This window comes from Mus pahari, chromosome X, assembly GCF_900095145.1.
Source record: "Mus pahari chromosome X, PAHARI_EIJ_v1.1, whole genome shotgun sequence".
Taxonomy (NCBI): domain Eukaryota; kingdom Metazoa; phylum Chordata; class Mammalia; order Rodentia; family Muridae; genus Mus; species Mus pahari.
The window spans coordinates 70,609,856-70,626,137 of NC_034613.1; the positions used below are offsets into that span (position 1 = coordinate 70,609,856).

Sequence of the window (16,282 nt, forward strand, 5' to 3'; positions counted from 1 at the left end):
GGAGCAGGGGTGGGGTGGGGGGTATAGGGAACTTTCGGGATAGCATTTGGAATGTAAATAAAGAAAATAATAATAATAAAATAATTTAAAAAAAAAACTGTCAGGAGTGGGTTCCCTCTCATGGTATGTGTCTCAACATGGGCCAGCCAGTGGTTGGCAATTCTCTCAAATCTTTCTTTCTTTCCATTTTTTAATCATTGACTTTGTATTTTAATCATAGGTTTTATATGTATTTTAATTTTTTATTTATTAATCATTTTATTTGTTTACATTTCAAATATTATTGCCTTTCCTGTTCTCCCCTTCATGAACCCCCTACACCATCCTTCTTCCTTTTAACTCTAAGAGGGTGGTCCCCAACCAATCCATTCACTCCTGCCTCACCTCTCTAGCATCCCCCTTGTCCAGGACATCAATTCTCCACATGACCAAGTGCCTCCCCTCCTACTGAAGCCAGATGAGGCAGTCCTCGTCCAGATGAGGTAGTCCTCTGCTACATATGTAGTGGAAACTATGGACTGGCCCATAATATACACGTTGGTTGATAGTTTAGTCCCTGGGAGCTCTGAGGGGTCCAGTTAATTGATACTGTTGTTCTTCCTATAGGTTTGCAATCTCCTTGAGCTCCTTCATCCCTTCTCCAAACTCTTCCATTGGGGTCCCCAGTCTCAGTCCAGTGGTTGGCTGTGAGTATCTGTAGCTGTCTTACTGCTGACAGAGCCTTTCAGAGAACAGACTTACCAGGCTCCTGTATGTAAGCATAACATGGCATTAACAATAGTGTTGGGGTTTGGTGTCTGAGAATGGAATGGATCCCACAGTGGGGCAGTCTCTGGATAGCCGTTCCTTCAGCCTCAGCTCCATTTTTTGTCCCTGCATTCTCTCAATTTCTATTCTATCTTTATCCCTGCACATCTTGTAGGCAGGAGAAATTATAGGTCAAAATTTTGTGGCTGGTTCGTGTCCAAATCCTTCCATTGGAAATCATGCCAGGTTATAGGAGATAACTGGTTCAAGCTACATAGCCCCCATTTCTAGAAGTCTTAGCTAGGGTCACCCTCATAGATTCTTGGGAGATTCCATTGCCTTAGGCTTCTAGCTTTGCCTAGAGATATCCCCATTCCAGTTTTTTTCTTCCAGTACTCTCTCCCTTCATGCTCCCCCACTTGATCCCTCCTGTTCCTGTCCTCACCACCTCCTCCATGGAGTCCACTCCCTCTGTCCACCATGATGTCTATTCTATGTCCCTTTCTCAGTGAGATTATGTATCCTCCTCCCCTTGAGCCCTACTCAGCTCCTTTGGGTCTGTGGATTGTAGCATGGCTATCCTTTACTTTATGGTTAATGATTAATATCCACTTATAATTGAGTACGTACCATGTTTTTCTTTCTGGATCTGGGTTACCTCACTCAGTATAATCTTTTCTAGTTCTATCTATTTGTTCCAGATTTCATAATGCCATTGTTTTTAATAGCTGGATAATACTCCATTGTACAAATTTACTACATTTTCAGTTAAGATACATCTAGGTTGTTTCCAGTTTCTGCCTATTAGGAATAAACTTGTTATGAAATTAGTCCAGCAAGTGTCCTGTGGTATGATCAAGCATCCTTTGGGTCTATGCCTAGCAGTAGTACAGCTGGGTCTTGAGGTAGATCTATTTCCAGTTTTCTGGGAAACTGCCAAATTGGTTTACAAAGTGACTGTAAAAAAAATTGTACAGATGTAAACAAAGAATTCTGGACAAGGGAATCTCCAATGGCCCAGAAGCATTTAAAGAAATGTTCAACATCCTTAGCCACCAGGGAAATGCAAATCAAAACAATTCTGAGATTCCATTATACAGGAGTCAGAATAATCAAAAACTCAAAGGACAACAGATGCTGGTGTAGGTGTGGAGTAAGTTAAAAACTCCTCCACTGCTGTAAGAGTGGTAACTTGTACAGAAAATAAGTTTTAATCACAGTCCATAGCAACAGTCATGCTCAAGAGTACTTTACAAACACTAAACATAATCTATATCTTGTATGTTTGTGTGTGTACATGTGCATGTGTGTGTGTGTGTGTGTGTGTGTGTGTGTGTGTGTGGTTTTGTTGCTTTTGGTTTGTGTTCATTCTCTTTATGAGTTTTTGTTTTCTTAGGAGTTTTGTTTGTTGGTTGGTTTTGCTTTTTATTTGAGAGAAAGAACATGAAGTTGGTGGGTACGGTGGTCAGGACAACTTGGGGGGAGTTACTAGTTGAGGAGAGAACTTCATAAAAATATATGAGCTTTAAAAATAATTTTAAAATGTAATAAACACAATACTCTTAGTAAAGTTCCATTGAATTGACAACTAATTTTCATTGAACACTAGTGTTATCAGAAAAAAAATGAGACCAGTACTACCAAGTAAACAAATAAAACTTTCATTCAAGAAGCTTATATAGAATTTTTCATAAAGTATACTTTGTCACATAAAACTATATTAAAGCTAACAACATTAAGTATGTACTTACTAAATAAGTTATTTGTTGCTGGTAGACAGATATTGTAAGGAAGGGTATGTTATAAGGTTTTGGACAATTAGCCTAAGATGGAAACACATATCTAATAGCATACTTCTGCTCAAGAGGAGCAATGATCTTGATCATTATCCTTATGTGAACTAGAGCAGTGATTTCCTTCTGCATCCTGTCATTGATGCCTGAAAACATGGTAGTATAACCAGAAAGCAATGTGTTGGCATAGGAATGTGTATGAATGTTAACATCATACTTTGTAATGAAATTTAATGTGATACAGCAGGATGTCACACAAGGAATGTTGGATGAGAGCCTCCAGGCAGAGGAATCAGCTGTTGACAGTAATGATGACCTGGCCATTTGGCAGCTTCTAGCTCTTCTCCAGGAAGAATGGGGGTATAGCAGTGGAGGCATACATGTTAAAATACAGAACAACATAGCACAGTTTCTATTCACTCACGATTAACCACTCAGCTATAGTGATGAAGCTGCTGCCACATTCTGATAAGATTTCCATGAGGTAGTTTGTCAGGTTCCAGCCATCTAGTTCCAGGCACCTGATGGCATGGGTAAGAGATTGTAGCCCATGGAGATTGTCAGAGTTTGGGTGACACCATATCTATAGTCCCTCACAATTCAGGTGTTATGAATAGAGGTATACAAAAGCATCATGGCCTGGACCACTACTACATATAAATCTGGGGTGTTGAAGGTCTCAGACATGATTTAGGCCATCTTTTCAAAGTTCGCCTTTGAGTTCATCAGTGACTTGGTGAATGAACACAGTGACAAAATGAATCTCATTGTAGAGAGTACAGTAACAGATTTTCTTTATGCTATCCCAATTGTTAACAAAGCCATGTTTAATGGGGTACATCAGGGTCAAGATGCTTCTCTTAGCCCAAGTAAGAGTCCTTTTATTCCATTCCCACCATCATAATTTGGTACCTTGGGATGCCCATAATGCAAGGATGAACTTTCCAGGGACTACTGCAGCCTGTACAACTAGCTTTTCACATGCCAGAGCCATTGTTAACCACAAGTGCAGTATTATCTTCATTCATGGGGAACCTGTGATGAGTGTGGACCCACAACAGAGAGTCTTTGAGAGGCCTGTGGTCTCTGGTTGACATGGAGAGATACCACTCTAATATTTTTCTACTGACAAAGAAATATACTTTAAAACAGTCTCTCTCTCTCTCTCTCTCTCTCTCTCTCTCTCTCTCTCCCTCTCTCTCTGTGTCTCTCTCTGTGTCTCTGTCTCTCTGTCTCTGTCTCTCTGTCTCTGTCTCTCTCTCTCTCTCTCACACACACACACACACACACACATACACACACACACACACAAAGAGTCACCAATTAGTGAGACATAAAATTATAGAACATAAGGCAGTGAATATAAGGTGGTTTAACTAATATGGCTATACATATAAAAGATAAATTGATATGAATACAATAAATACATCAGGTAAAGAAAAATTCTTCCATTATTATAAAAGCATTAAGTATAGGAAATTAGAAAAATATGAATGTGTCTAACAATGCAATTTTCAAATACATGAAACAAATTGTCATACTTAAAGGAATAAACATGTAACTTGAAAATCATGACTTAGTCTTTAAATATATCACTCTCAGCAGTTATGATTAAGTGAAAATTTAGAATACATATACATTCAAAGAAAAGGTATTTGCCAGGTAACTTAGCTAATATATAGAGAGCTCAAGCACTGTAACATCAAAATATTTATTCATTGCATGTACATGTCTTACATAATAGACAAGCATACAGATTCATACAAGAAATTTTATTAACTTCTTTAAAAAAGGAAATGTCCCATCTCAGAGCTGACTCTGAGCATCCACTTCTGTGTTTGCCAGGCACTGGCATAGCCTCACAAGAGACAGCTATATCAGGCTCCTTTCAGCAAAATCTTGCTGGCGTATGCAGTAGTGTCTGGTTTGCTGGCTGATTATGGGATGAACCCCTGGGTGGGGCAGTTTCTGGATGGTCTATCCTTTTGTCTCAGCCCCAAACTTTGTCTGTGTAACTCCTTCCATGGGTGTTTTGTTCCCAATTCTAAGAAGGGGCAGCCCACAATAGAGGAGCTAAAGAAAGTACCCAAGGAGCTGAAGGGGTCTGCAACCCTATAGGTGGAACAACAATATGAACTAACCAGTACCCCCAGAGCTNGTGTCTCTAGCTGCATATGTAGCAGAAGATGGCCTAGTCAGCCNTNATTGGGAAGAGAGGCNNCTTGNTCTTGCAAACTTTATATGCCNCAGTANAGGGGAANNCNAGNGCCAAGAAGTGGGAGTGGGTGGGTAGGGGAGCAGTTGGGGGGAGGGTATAGGGGACTTTGGGGATAGCATTTCAAATGTAAATGAAGTAAATACCTAATAAAAATTGGAAAAAAAGAAAAAATGTTCTATGTACTATGTTTTATGAACATGGCACAATTAATTTCAAAATTAGTATATATTACTATAAAACTCAAAAATATTTAGAAATTTTCAAATAATTGATGGGTTAAAAGAACAAGTCAAAATGTGCCACAAAATTATACTGAACAAAATTATAATACAATATATATTAGACTTTGGACATGTATATTAACAACTGTTTATAGAAAAATAATACCTTTAAAAGTCCATGTGTTACAAGAGTTACAACTTTAACAAATGGGACAAAGAATAGCAATTTTCATTCAAAGTATGCAAGTGGAAGATTTTTAAATCTAAGATCTAATATCTGATAAACTGATTAAGATAAAGACAATTAAATTTTAGTTCCATGAAAAGGCTAAAATAAGCCTCCATTCATTGATAATAACTTGAAAGAGAAGAGTTTAAGAACTTAGAACACCCAAGATACAATTTGCAAAACACATGAACCTCAAGAAGAAGGAAGACCAAAGTGTGGATACTTCAATCCTTCTTAGGAGGAGGAACAAAATACCCATGGAAGTAGTTACAGAGACAAAGTTCAGAGCAGAGACTGAAGGAATGACCTTCCAGAAACTGCCCCACCCAGGCATCCATCCCATTAACAACCACCAAACCCAGACATTATTGAAGATGCCAACAAGAACTTTCTGACAGGAGCCTGATATAGCTGTCTCCTGAGAGGCTTTGCCAGTGCCTGACAAATACAGAAGTGAATGCTCACAGTCATCCTTTGAATGGAGCACAGAGTCCCCCATGAAGTAGCTAGAGAAAGTACCCAAGTAGCTGAAGAGGTCTGCAGACCTATAGGATGACCAACAATATGAACTAACCAGTACCCCCAGAGCTCCATGGGACTAAACCACCAATCAAAGAAAACACATGGTGGGACTCATGGCTCTAGCTGCATATGTAGCAGAGGATGGCCTAGTCAGTCATCAATGGGAGGAGAGGCCCTTTGTCCTATGAAGGCTCTATGCCCCAGTGTGGGGGAATGCCAGGGCCAGGAAGTGGGAGTGGGTGAGTTAGGGAGCAGGGGGTGAGGTGGGGATAGGGAATTTTTGGAGAGGAAACTAGGAAAGGGAATAACATTTGAAATGTAAATAAAGAAAATATCTAATTTTAAAAAGAAATAAAGGATACATCAGTCCAGATCTTATATAAATGAATAAAAATATACTCAATAATACTATAAGTAAACAAATATTTAAGGATATAATGTACAAAAATTATTTAAGGATATAATGTACAAAAATTATACAAAAATAAGCAGAAAACTTACTTTTAACTTATTGGTTTTTCACAAATTTTACATCATACACCCTTCTCCCCTCCCCACTTCATACCTTCCCTCGACCCTTGCAACCTACCCCCACGAGAAATCTGTAGTATGTCACAGTGTTTCCTTCAATATACCCTTTTATCCACATTTTTTTTTTTTTTTGCTTGATTTGGTCTGGTACAAGGCCTCTGGCTTCTGCTACTTTATCAATACTGGAACCTCCCAGGGAATCCCCTTGTCTATCTTGTCCTGTGTCATGGAAATCCTGTAGTTTTGGATATGTAGGGCTGGCCCATTCATGCACTCCAGCAGTTCATCAATCAGGTAGATTTTGGAGTGGACCAATTCTAAGCCCTTGATCTGGGCCTCAGGTATATGAGCTGGTGATAGGCTCTCCTGCCCTCATGCCCTTGAGCCTGGCTCATCAGTAACTCCCCATCTACACACACAGACACACAGACACACACAGACACACAGACACACACACACACACACACACACACACACACACACACACACACACACCAGGGCCAGCTCTTCCCTGCTACCCATGTGAGGTGCAGAGCTCTCTCTCCAGACAGTTGTAGTTCTCCCACTATCATGACCACAAGTCTAGCTCTCCTGTCTGCCATAGATAGCATAGATGGTGAGGCAGAAGATGGAGAGGAGGGCATTCCTCTCTGTCACCCAGCAGACAAGAGGAAGGGCCAGGTTTCCCATACTCTCTTCCTCTCTTCCTTGAAGCAAGCTCAACTACAATCCCCCACCTCCAGGGCCAGTTCTAATGTGTTTCCCAGGCTAGGAACAGGACCTACTTTCCTGAGTGGTAAAGCCGGTGAGAGGCAGGGACAACTCTCCTGCTCTGATTACTTTGGGGCCTGCTCTTCTGCCTGCCGTAGCTGCCAAAATGTATGTGGAAGAGTCATCTCTCCCTCTGCCAAGTAACTGCACTGCAGACAAGTTGCAGGGCCAACTTTACTATACTTGCTCGTGCCCCTGCCATCAGGGCCAGCTCCACTGTGCTGAACAGGCAAGGTGCAGGGCCTGGTCTCTTGAGTACTGAAGCTGGTGAGAAACAGGTACAGCTCTCCTGCTCTCATGACCCATGTCTCCTGCCTATTACAGGTGATGAGGAGTGAAGGGAAGGGTAAGGAGGGTATCTTTCATCAGTCCATGCCACCACATGGGAGAATAGGAGATGGATGGTAAGGCCAGATCTCTCAAACTGGAATCCTCAGGGGCTGGCTCACCTGAGACTTCTGCAATGTATGGGGCTGTTCTCCAGAGTACTGCACCTGGCTTAGGGCAAGTTCAGCTCTCATGCCTCCAGGACTAGCTCTTCCAAGAAGTCTGAATGGAGTGTGGGAACAGTTTTTCACAGCCCCCAGACATCAACATTTCCCTGGGTGGCAGCCCAGACTAGGGACATCCACCAGGCATTAGGTGATAAGAGACCCCTGCTGCTTAAGGGCCATGGACCCATAGATGGTCCCTGGTAGCAGCACAAGCCAGGACCCTCTCATGTTCCCAGGTGGCATCATTGGCTACACATATCAGATTGTTCCTCATTACCCTTGAGTCTCCAGTTCTTTCTCTATCTGTTGTGCCCACGTCCTTCTGTATCTCTCTTCCATTACTCCACCATGTTATTGGTTTACTTAGAGACACCTGGGGTCTCTGCGTATCTGGGGTGGGGTGGGGTCATTTCAGTTGTTCTATGTCCTGTTCTTGCATTATGTCAGGCAAGGGAAGGTATCATCTCAGGTGTGATCTGCCCCTAGCCCCAGGCCTGTGAAGCACCCAACTGGTGGTCATGGAAGGCTACCTCCCTGTCTAGACATAGTGCAGGTCTTGTTCCTCACTCAGTCTGCCTGAGTGGTCCCATGTGAGGGTCATCTGTCTCAATCTTACTCCTGCTGAGTATCCTTAGTCCCAAGTAGGGTTCTTCTAGTGTCTGGCTTGCTTTTGGTCCTGAAATCCATTGGCTCCTGGTACTGTCTCATGCAAGCTCCCTGGAATCAGACTTGTAGCTGTCGCAGGCTCACTTTTGTCAGGAAATATTAGGTTAATAATCATTCAGATGTTCTTAGGTTAGTACACTGAATGTAGACACAGCCTCTCTTCCGTCTGTCATCTCCTGACACACATGTGACCTAGCAGCCACATCTGCAATGTTTCTAGGAACAAGCAGAAAATGTACTTAGTTCCCCTAAAACTTGGAAAACCCTAAAGAACATAGTTCTAGAATATCCTTTTTTAAAGTAGGAAACTGATATCAGGACAATGTATTTCTATGCACTTCAGTAAAAATGTGGACACTCTTCCCTTCCTTATTCACTCTCTCTTGCCTCCATCCCTACTTCCTTCTTCACACTCCTTATTCCACTCCTAGATTTTTTTAAACTTTTTGATATATTATCAATAAATATAAAACTTTCCACTGTTTAATGCATAGTGTTTGTTGAGTTTGGAGGTGGGTACATAAACCTATAATAAAATGATCACAATCAAGGTGCCAAATATATACAGCATTTGCAAACATTTACTGGTATTCTTTATAAACATGCTAGCATATGTTTTTTGAGCAATGTGTTTCACAATTCCATTTTCACATACATATATTGTATACTTTGTGTTAACCCCAAATTACTCTCTGTTGTGTTCTTCATCTCTTTCTAGTTCCCTTCTTCTTCTCAAATAGCTTGTTTTAAGCTTTCTTGTCTCTTTCTCTTTCTTTCTTTCTTTCTTTCTTTCTTTCTTTCTTTCTTTCTTTCTTTCTTTCTTTCTTTCTTTTTTTAGTTTCTAAATATAAGACAATACATGTATTATTTACCAACTTGCTTCTGGTTTATCTTTTCTTATCTACTCTTATATATTTACCATTTTCCTTGTGTTTGTTGGTAAGAACAGTATCTTCTTAACATGCTTACTCAGTACTTCATTGTTAGCTATATCTTAATAATGCCATACAAATACAAATCTAGAATGTCATTGACTACAACTGAAATTTTATAATTACTGAGAGTTGTTTTCATATATCCCTTCCTCAACCCCAGGCAATGTCATAATTGCTAAAACAATGAGCAAAAATAAATCTTTCTTCCGTTAAATTGCTTCTGTGAGATAATTTTCACAGCATTGAGAAAAGCAATTCACATAATAACCCTATACAAAGGCCATATTACAATACGTTACAAAAAGTACGAACACATAAAGAAAGGAATCCAATAAAAAAATCAAATTTCCTAAAAACCCCAAATAAAAGAAATTGTATAGAGTGTCTTCAGAGTATTTTGACTTGAATAGATCAAGACAATGTTCAATGGTGCCTGCAAATTAACTAAGACTCTCAGGTTATGGATCAACTAGTAATTACTTTTCCTGCTATATTTCTCCTCCCAGAGGAAGTATCTCCAAAGCTCTTCAACTGAGCAAGAATGACTTTCAAATACCCATTTAGACATAATGCCAATTCTTTCAGGATTACAAAATGCCTAACACCTGAAAGAGTTGATTATCTTTTCAGTCAACTACATGGGTAATCACTGTTTTGGGCATTTGACAAGGATTTCAAACATAAACTAAGATATCGAAGCTTGCCAATGCCTGGTTGGCAGTGTACATTCGTTGTAAGAGACATTTAATTATTTATTAAGTAATAATTAGTTATGAAGCCAAATGTTGGAGAAAAATAGGTGTTGCTACCATTGTAAAGATGTTGAATGAAAGAAATGTTAATTCAATGTTTTGTGGAAAGAAAGATTGGCTTTTAAAATGTGCTCTAAGAGTCTGTTGCAAGTTTAATCTGAATTATAATCACTTAAATTATTTGCTTCATTGCATGTAATTTTTGTTAGTCACATATGTCTAAAAATATTTTTCATTCCTTTAAATTTTTCAAGATTTGTGGATTATAGACTTAAACTTTTCAGTATCTGTTGTAACATTTTCCTTTTTGTGTTTTACTAATTTGGGTTCTCTCTCTCTCTCTCTCTCTCTCTCTCTCTCTCTCTCTCTCTCCCTCTCTGTCACATTTCTCAGTTAATGAGACTTAAGTTTTGTCAATCCTGCTAACTTTTCTAAGGAGCCATCTCTTTTTTTCATTGATCTTTCATTTTCATTTCGGTTTCATTAATTTCAACCATGACATAAATCATGCTTGCTGATTTTCTCTTTTGGTTTCTTTTTTATTTTTACCTTCCCAAGGCCTTCCATACTAACATTAGCTTTTTTGATTGGGGTACTTAGTTCCCCTTTATATCAGCATTCATTGCACCCCATAAATTACGTTATATTTTGTTTTCTTTTTTATTAAACTGTATGAATAATGAATATTTTAATTTCCTTCTTCATTTCTTCATTTACCTAATTTTCTTCCATTAGTGTATTCTTTATTTGTGAACTAGTAGTGTATAGGTTATGTACTCACAGTCTTTTCTATTGTCTTTATATCTAGCTATATTCCTTTGTGGCCAGTTAGAACACAGGATGTCATTTCAGTTATACTAAATATGTTGAGTTTGACTTGGTTTTCTAACATGTGCTCAATCTGAGGGAAAGTTCTATGGGATGTTGAGAAGGAAGTATATTCTTTAATAATTGGGTAAAATATTCTGGAAATGTTCGTAAGACTAATTTCATTTATTGTGCCATTCAACTCAAAAGTTTTTCCATTTAGTTTTTGTCTAAGTGACTTTTCTATTAATGATAGTGGGAAATTGAAGTAACTCCATGTCACTGTTGGTTCAGTCTGTGCTTTTAGGTATAATAGTGTCCTTTATAAAAATTTGTGCACCTGTATTCAGTATATAAGTGTTTTAAACTGTAATGTCCTCTTGGTGGCTTTCTCCTTTAATCAATATGTAATTCCTCTCTTTTCCGAATAGGGATTGTTTAAGTTCAATTTACTAAATATTGGTATTTTTAAGCTTGCTTGTTATTCCATGTATTTTGCTTCTAATAATACTTTTAATCTCTAGGTATTACTTGGGATTACTTGAGGAGAGAAGACTCACATAAATCTGGATAATTTTGGATCAGAAGACCCACTTTAAATAGGAGCCCACAACTTCTGGTGGCAGCCCACATAAAAGGCATAGAGAAAACAAGTTTTTGTTTTCCCTGCTTTCCCTCACTCTTTTTAGCTAGTTCCTTCCTTGCATTACTGGGACATTTCTTCATTGGTATAGAACCTACCTCTTTGGCATTCCAATACAGACCAAAAGGCAGCTAAAACACACAGCTTTGTGCACTGCACAATTACCAGATTCTTGACATTTCCATCAGGAGACAGCTCTTGTTGAACTAGCCAAATCAGAGTCTGTAAGCCAATTTAAGAAATCATATATAGAGATAGATATAGATATAGATATAGATAGAGGTTTAGATCATATATATAATCATATACGTGTGTATGTGTATGTATGTGTATATATATATATATATTTATATATATGTATTCACATATTCATTGATTCATTTATTCACCCATCTATCCTATCAGTTCTGCTTCTATAGAGCAATGGTTCTCAACCATGCTAATGTTATGGGACTCTTCAATAGACTCCCTCATGTTGTGGTGACACGCAACCACAAAATTATTTTGTTGCTACTTCATAGCCATAATTTTGTTATTGTTATGAATCTCAGTGTAAATGTCTGCTATGTAATCTCCAAAGGGTTCATGACCCACAGGTTGAGATCTACTGCTCTAGAGATCTTTTGAGTAATACATACTGTGATACCAGGAATGAGTTTCAGCTATGGCTCTGGTAGTCCAACAGTGAAATGTGGGAGACAGGTGTTGTGGTAAATCTCTCCAACCCAGATATGCCACTGCAATGAAAACACGGCACAGGTAATATGATTATGTGCTGTGCACCTCTATTGGGCAGTTCTACTGCTACACTACCATCTTCCACAACTTATGAAACCCCTTAGAAATTAAAGTTTCTCCAGGCCATGTGCTTCTTCAACAATTTTCTTTTCTTCCTCCTCCTTTGCATCTTCTCCTCTATTTTCTCCTTCTTCTCTCTTCTACCTTCTGCTGTAACTTCCCTTTTATCTGCCCAATCATCAGCTCTCCTTTATTTTACAAATTAAGGTGGGAAGCAGCTTTACAGGAAATCACCTGAGTGCTGACTCATTCCTTGTTCGAAGCCACTCAGAGGAGAATGGAATTAACATCAAATATAATTAGCCACAGGGCTATCCACAACATTTCCCCCTTTCTGTCCAATTAAAAGACTATTTTATCTCAGATATAATTGTACATAAGTATTATTTTGTAATTTATAAAATACAAGAGACCTAACACCAAATCCATCATCCTCATTAATTAAACAGAACCTCTGTCATCTATCCTTACTTAAAAGACTTGTAATTCTACATCTATGGCTTGGCTTTAGATTGAATGCCATATAAAAACTATACTTTCAAAACTGTTCCTCTCAAAGTGAAAAGCCTGGGTTGGCTAGGAGACTATGTAGTTTTTCAACCCCATCAGAAATCCAAGAATGACTGATATTAACTGAAAATATATAGGAAACCTAAAACAGCTTCCAAAACTTAGCCAATTAATAGAAACCATTGATCACCTGAACAGTCTCTTACTTCAACACATTGAAGCATCAATCTTCAACTTACTAGCCAGGGTCATCTGAGAGACATAGAGAAACAGGAATATTAAGGACTAGCCTACTCTGTCTCAGCAGAATCAAGCTGCCCAACCTGTAATTGTGTCCTTTCTTTGGACAGTATTATGTCTGTAGATGGAATGAGGCAATTCTTACCTAGTGGCTGGTTTGCCACAACTGGAATAACTCAAAGATGCTTAGTTTCTTATTTGAATACAAGACAGGGAAAGCTGTCAGGAGCAGACTGGTCTCAACAACAAGTAAATAAATAACATTATAAGTTATGTTCTGTGGACTTCTGATGTTTTTGAAAACCAACTATCTATGTGAAGTAATCTAGAATGTTGGCTGTTAACTACTCTCAGCCATTTCTAATTAAAATAACTGAAAATACCCTAACAGTAAACTCAGAGCCATAAATTTCCTATTTGACCCTTAACTCACAGGCTTAAAAATCTCAGATCTGTTTATAACAGTGATAGAAGGACTGGGTCTAAGCCTTGTACTTCAAAATTTTTAGTATCAAAGTCAACCTATAATAGCCACCCCCAGCCCCAAAGCTTAGGGAACTGGGATGATGATTCTTCATAACTTTTTCAAGCTGAATATGGGAGTTGAGATATTTTTGAAGGGGGGGGAGGGTAGAGAAATGGGGAAGTTGGTTGGCCTTGAGAAGGCCACACAAAGGATTGTATTAGTCTCTGATGTCTGTGTCCTGACTGGATCCAGATGAAAAACCAAGACATCAGGAGTTCAGGCAGGTCAGTTCAGCATGTGTGATGATGAAATTCGCCAAGGCTGTATATTCTGTAATATATAAATCAAAACAGAGGCAGGTGGATTTCTGAGATTGAGGCCAGCCTGGTCTACAAAGTGAGTTCCAGGTCAGCCAGGACTATACAGAGAAACCCTGTCTTGAAAAAACAACAAACAAACAAAAAGATAAATTTTTTGTTTCATTCTCTGGAGTCTAGTTCTCAAGGGGTCTCCCTCTATCAAATCTGATCCGTATAACTCTGGAAGGTGTAAATATCTTAAACACCTTTTTGAAAAACACAAAGACAGAACCTTTTGCTCAAATCATCATATCCTTCAGCTGGTAACCAGGAAAACCTGGAGCTTGCCCTATGTCCCAGAGGAACAATAAAACAAGCACAATACTCAAATATCACACACATTTTAGCCTATTTAGGCCTTTATTTATTTAATTTGTCATGTCAGGAATTAAACCCAAATTTCCTGTGGAGCCCACGTTAGACAGAATATGTGTCTCCTACAGACTTTATTATACCATCTTTAAAACAATTGTTTCATACTTCTCTTTTCATTTTCCTTTCCTTTCATCTTTCCTTTCCTCTTTCCTTTCCTCTTTCCTGTTCTTTTTATACATGCTTTTAAGAAGCAGCTTTTCAAACCAGGATTTAAACCCAAAATTCCTTGTGGAGCCCACATTAGACAGAATATGAGTATCTCATAAGACTTATTAGGGCACTCTCTATCTTGAGCCACAGACATTTATCTAATTAATCCCCATTATAATATCTATCTGTTATGCTCTCTACCTTGAGCCACAGACTTCTATTAATTAATACCTATTCATAGCAGGTGATTATCACTGCTCTCTCTATTTGGAGTCAGTGACTAGTATTCCCTATCTGGTTCTGGTGAAATTTTCCATCTTTAGGTACTACATCTGCTTATAAGAGACAGCTTGTCAAACCAGGATTTAAACTCAAAATTCCTGTGGAATCCATGTTAGACAGAATGCAAGTATCCCATAAAACTTATTAGAGCAAAATATCTTTATACCTTCTTCAAGTATCAAAAGGTTATATTTCTCTCTTTATAGAAATGAATTACCTTGTCCAGAGTCTTTTGTACCTTTGCCTCCCAATTATGTATTCACAAGGAGAAGCTAAGTGTAAAAAGAACTATGTTGTCTGTGTCCCTGTTTGGAGATGGGGGAGGCAGGGTGGGGAGTGAAGGATACAGGAAAGCGAACACAAAACGGCTCTCTTGAGCATAGATACCTCTCTTCTGTTCTCTGTAGGTCCCTTAAGTCTAGCCAGCTTCAAATCCATACTGCTACAGCCTAAGTCACTACCCAAGCCCCATTCAGAGGTTGAGGGGCAGTGAATTTTTATCTCAGGTTAGTTGAATTCAAATCAATACATTGGGCACCATTTTGTTGTGGTAAATCTCTCCAACCCAGATATGCCCCAGCAAGGAAAACACAACACAGTTAATAAGATTAGATGCTATGCGACTAGCTTGGGCAGTTCTACCTCTACACTACCATCTTCCACAGCTTATGAGGCCCCTTAGAACATGAAGTTTCTCCAGGCCATGTGCTTCTTCTCTGATTTTCTTCTTCCTCCTCTTCCTCTGCATCCTCTCTTTCTCTTCCACCTCCTGTTCTAGCTTCCCTTTCATCTGCCCAATCATCAGCTCTCCTTTATTTTACAAATGAAGGTGGGAAGCAGCTTTACAGGAAATCACCTGAGTGCTGACTCATTCCTTGTTTGCAAGCACTCACAGGAGAACATAATCAACTTCAAATATAATTAGCCCCAGGGCTATCCACAACAGACAGGTCCCTATTTCTATATTTAGCTGAGACATTTTTAGCACTTGTTTGCTTTTAGTGGTGGGAGAATAAGTTTTCTTCCTTTGGTAGATTTACTACTATACAGGCCAGGCTCCACATCCAAGATTATTTAAGCAACATAAATTGGACTTGATGGGAGAAAAATAATAAGTTTTGTGGTTAGAAAAATGAGGAGAGATCTGGGCTGAGCTGAGAGGTGAATATGATCCAAATAATTTTTATGTAATTTTCAGAGATGTAATAAAATATTAAAAATCAAGATAAGTTTAAATTATGTAGCAAATTCTTGTTTAAGGAGAAAACCTTTCATTTGTAATTTTACTAAAAATAAAAATGTGATGTCATATGCCTATACCAATATGGTAAATTTTCCTACATTGATTTAAGAAAATGCATGAGTGAGTTTCTTATAAATACAAATGAGTATCTATTCATTATTATAGCTCCACCCATGCTTAATATATTAGATAATGCATTTGTAAAAATATGACACATATTTATTTATCAGATATATTTGAATGATAAAAACTGCTCATTCAGCAAGTAGTTATTGTTTATATCTTAAAGTTGGAATAGTACACAGTCTACTTGATGCAAAAGGAAAAAATACAAATATAATTTTCATCAGCATACAGATTAATGTTAGAGACAGAAAATCCACAATGATAAGTATTAAACATCAGAAAAGAATAACAGAATTCATAATAAATACTAAGTGACTATAACTGAAACAATATATTAATTAGAGTAGGACTTCATTCTTAGAATTTGCCAATTTCAACAAGATAGATAAACCCTTAGCCAGACT

General features: G+C 38.4%; 1 protein-coding gene and 1 non-coding gene across 6 annotated transcripts in view; one reads left to right on the top strand and one right to left on the bottom strand.

Annotated features, from left to right (window-relative positions):
- The window catches only part of Dmd (dystrophin), a 2,621,826-nt gene that overhangs the window by 326,871 nt on the left and 2,278,673 nt on the right, over nt 1-16,282 (top strand). The gene's annotated exons all lie outside the window — the stretch shown is intronic.
- LOC115063215 lies at nt 8,288-8,419 on the bottom strand. The gene has a single exon (XR_003843098.1). It is a non-coding gene; the product is annotated as a small nucleolar RNA SNORA17 (small nucleolar RNA).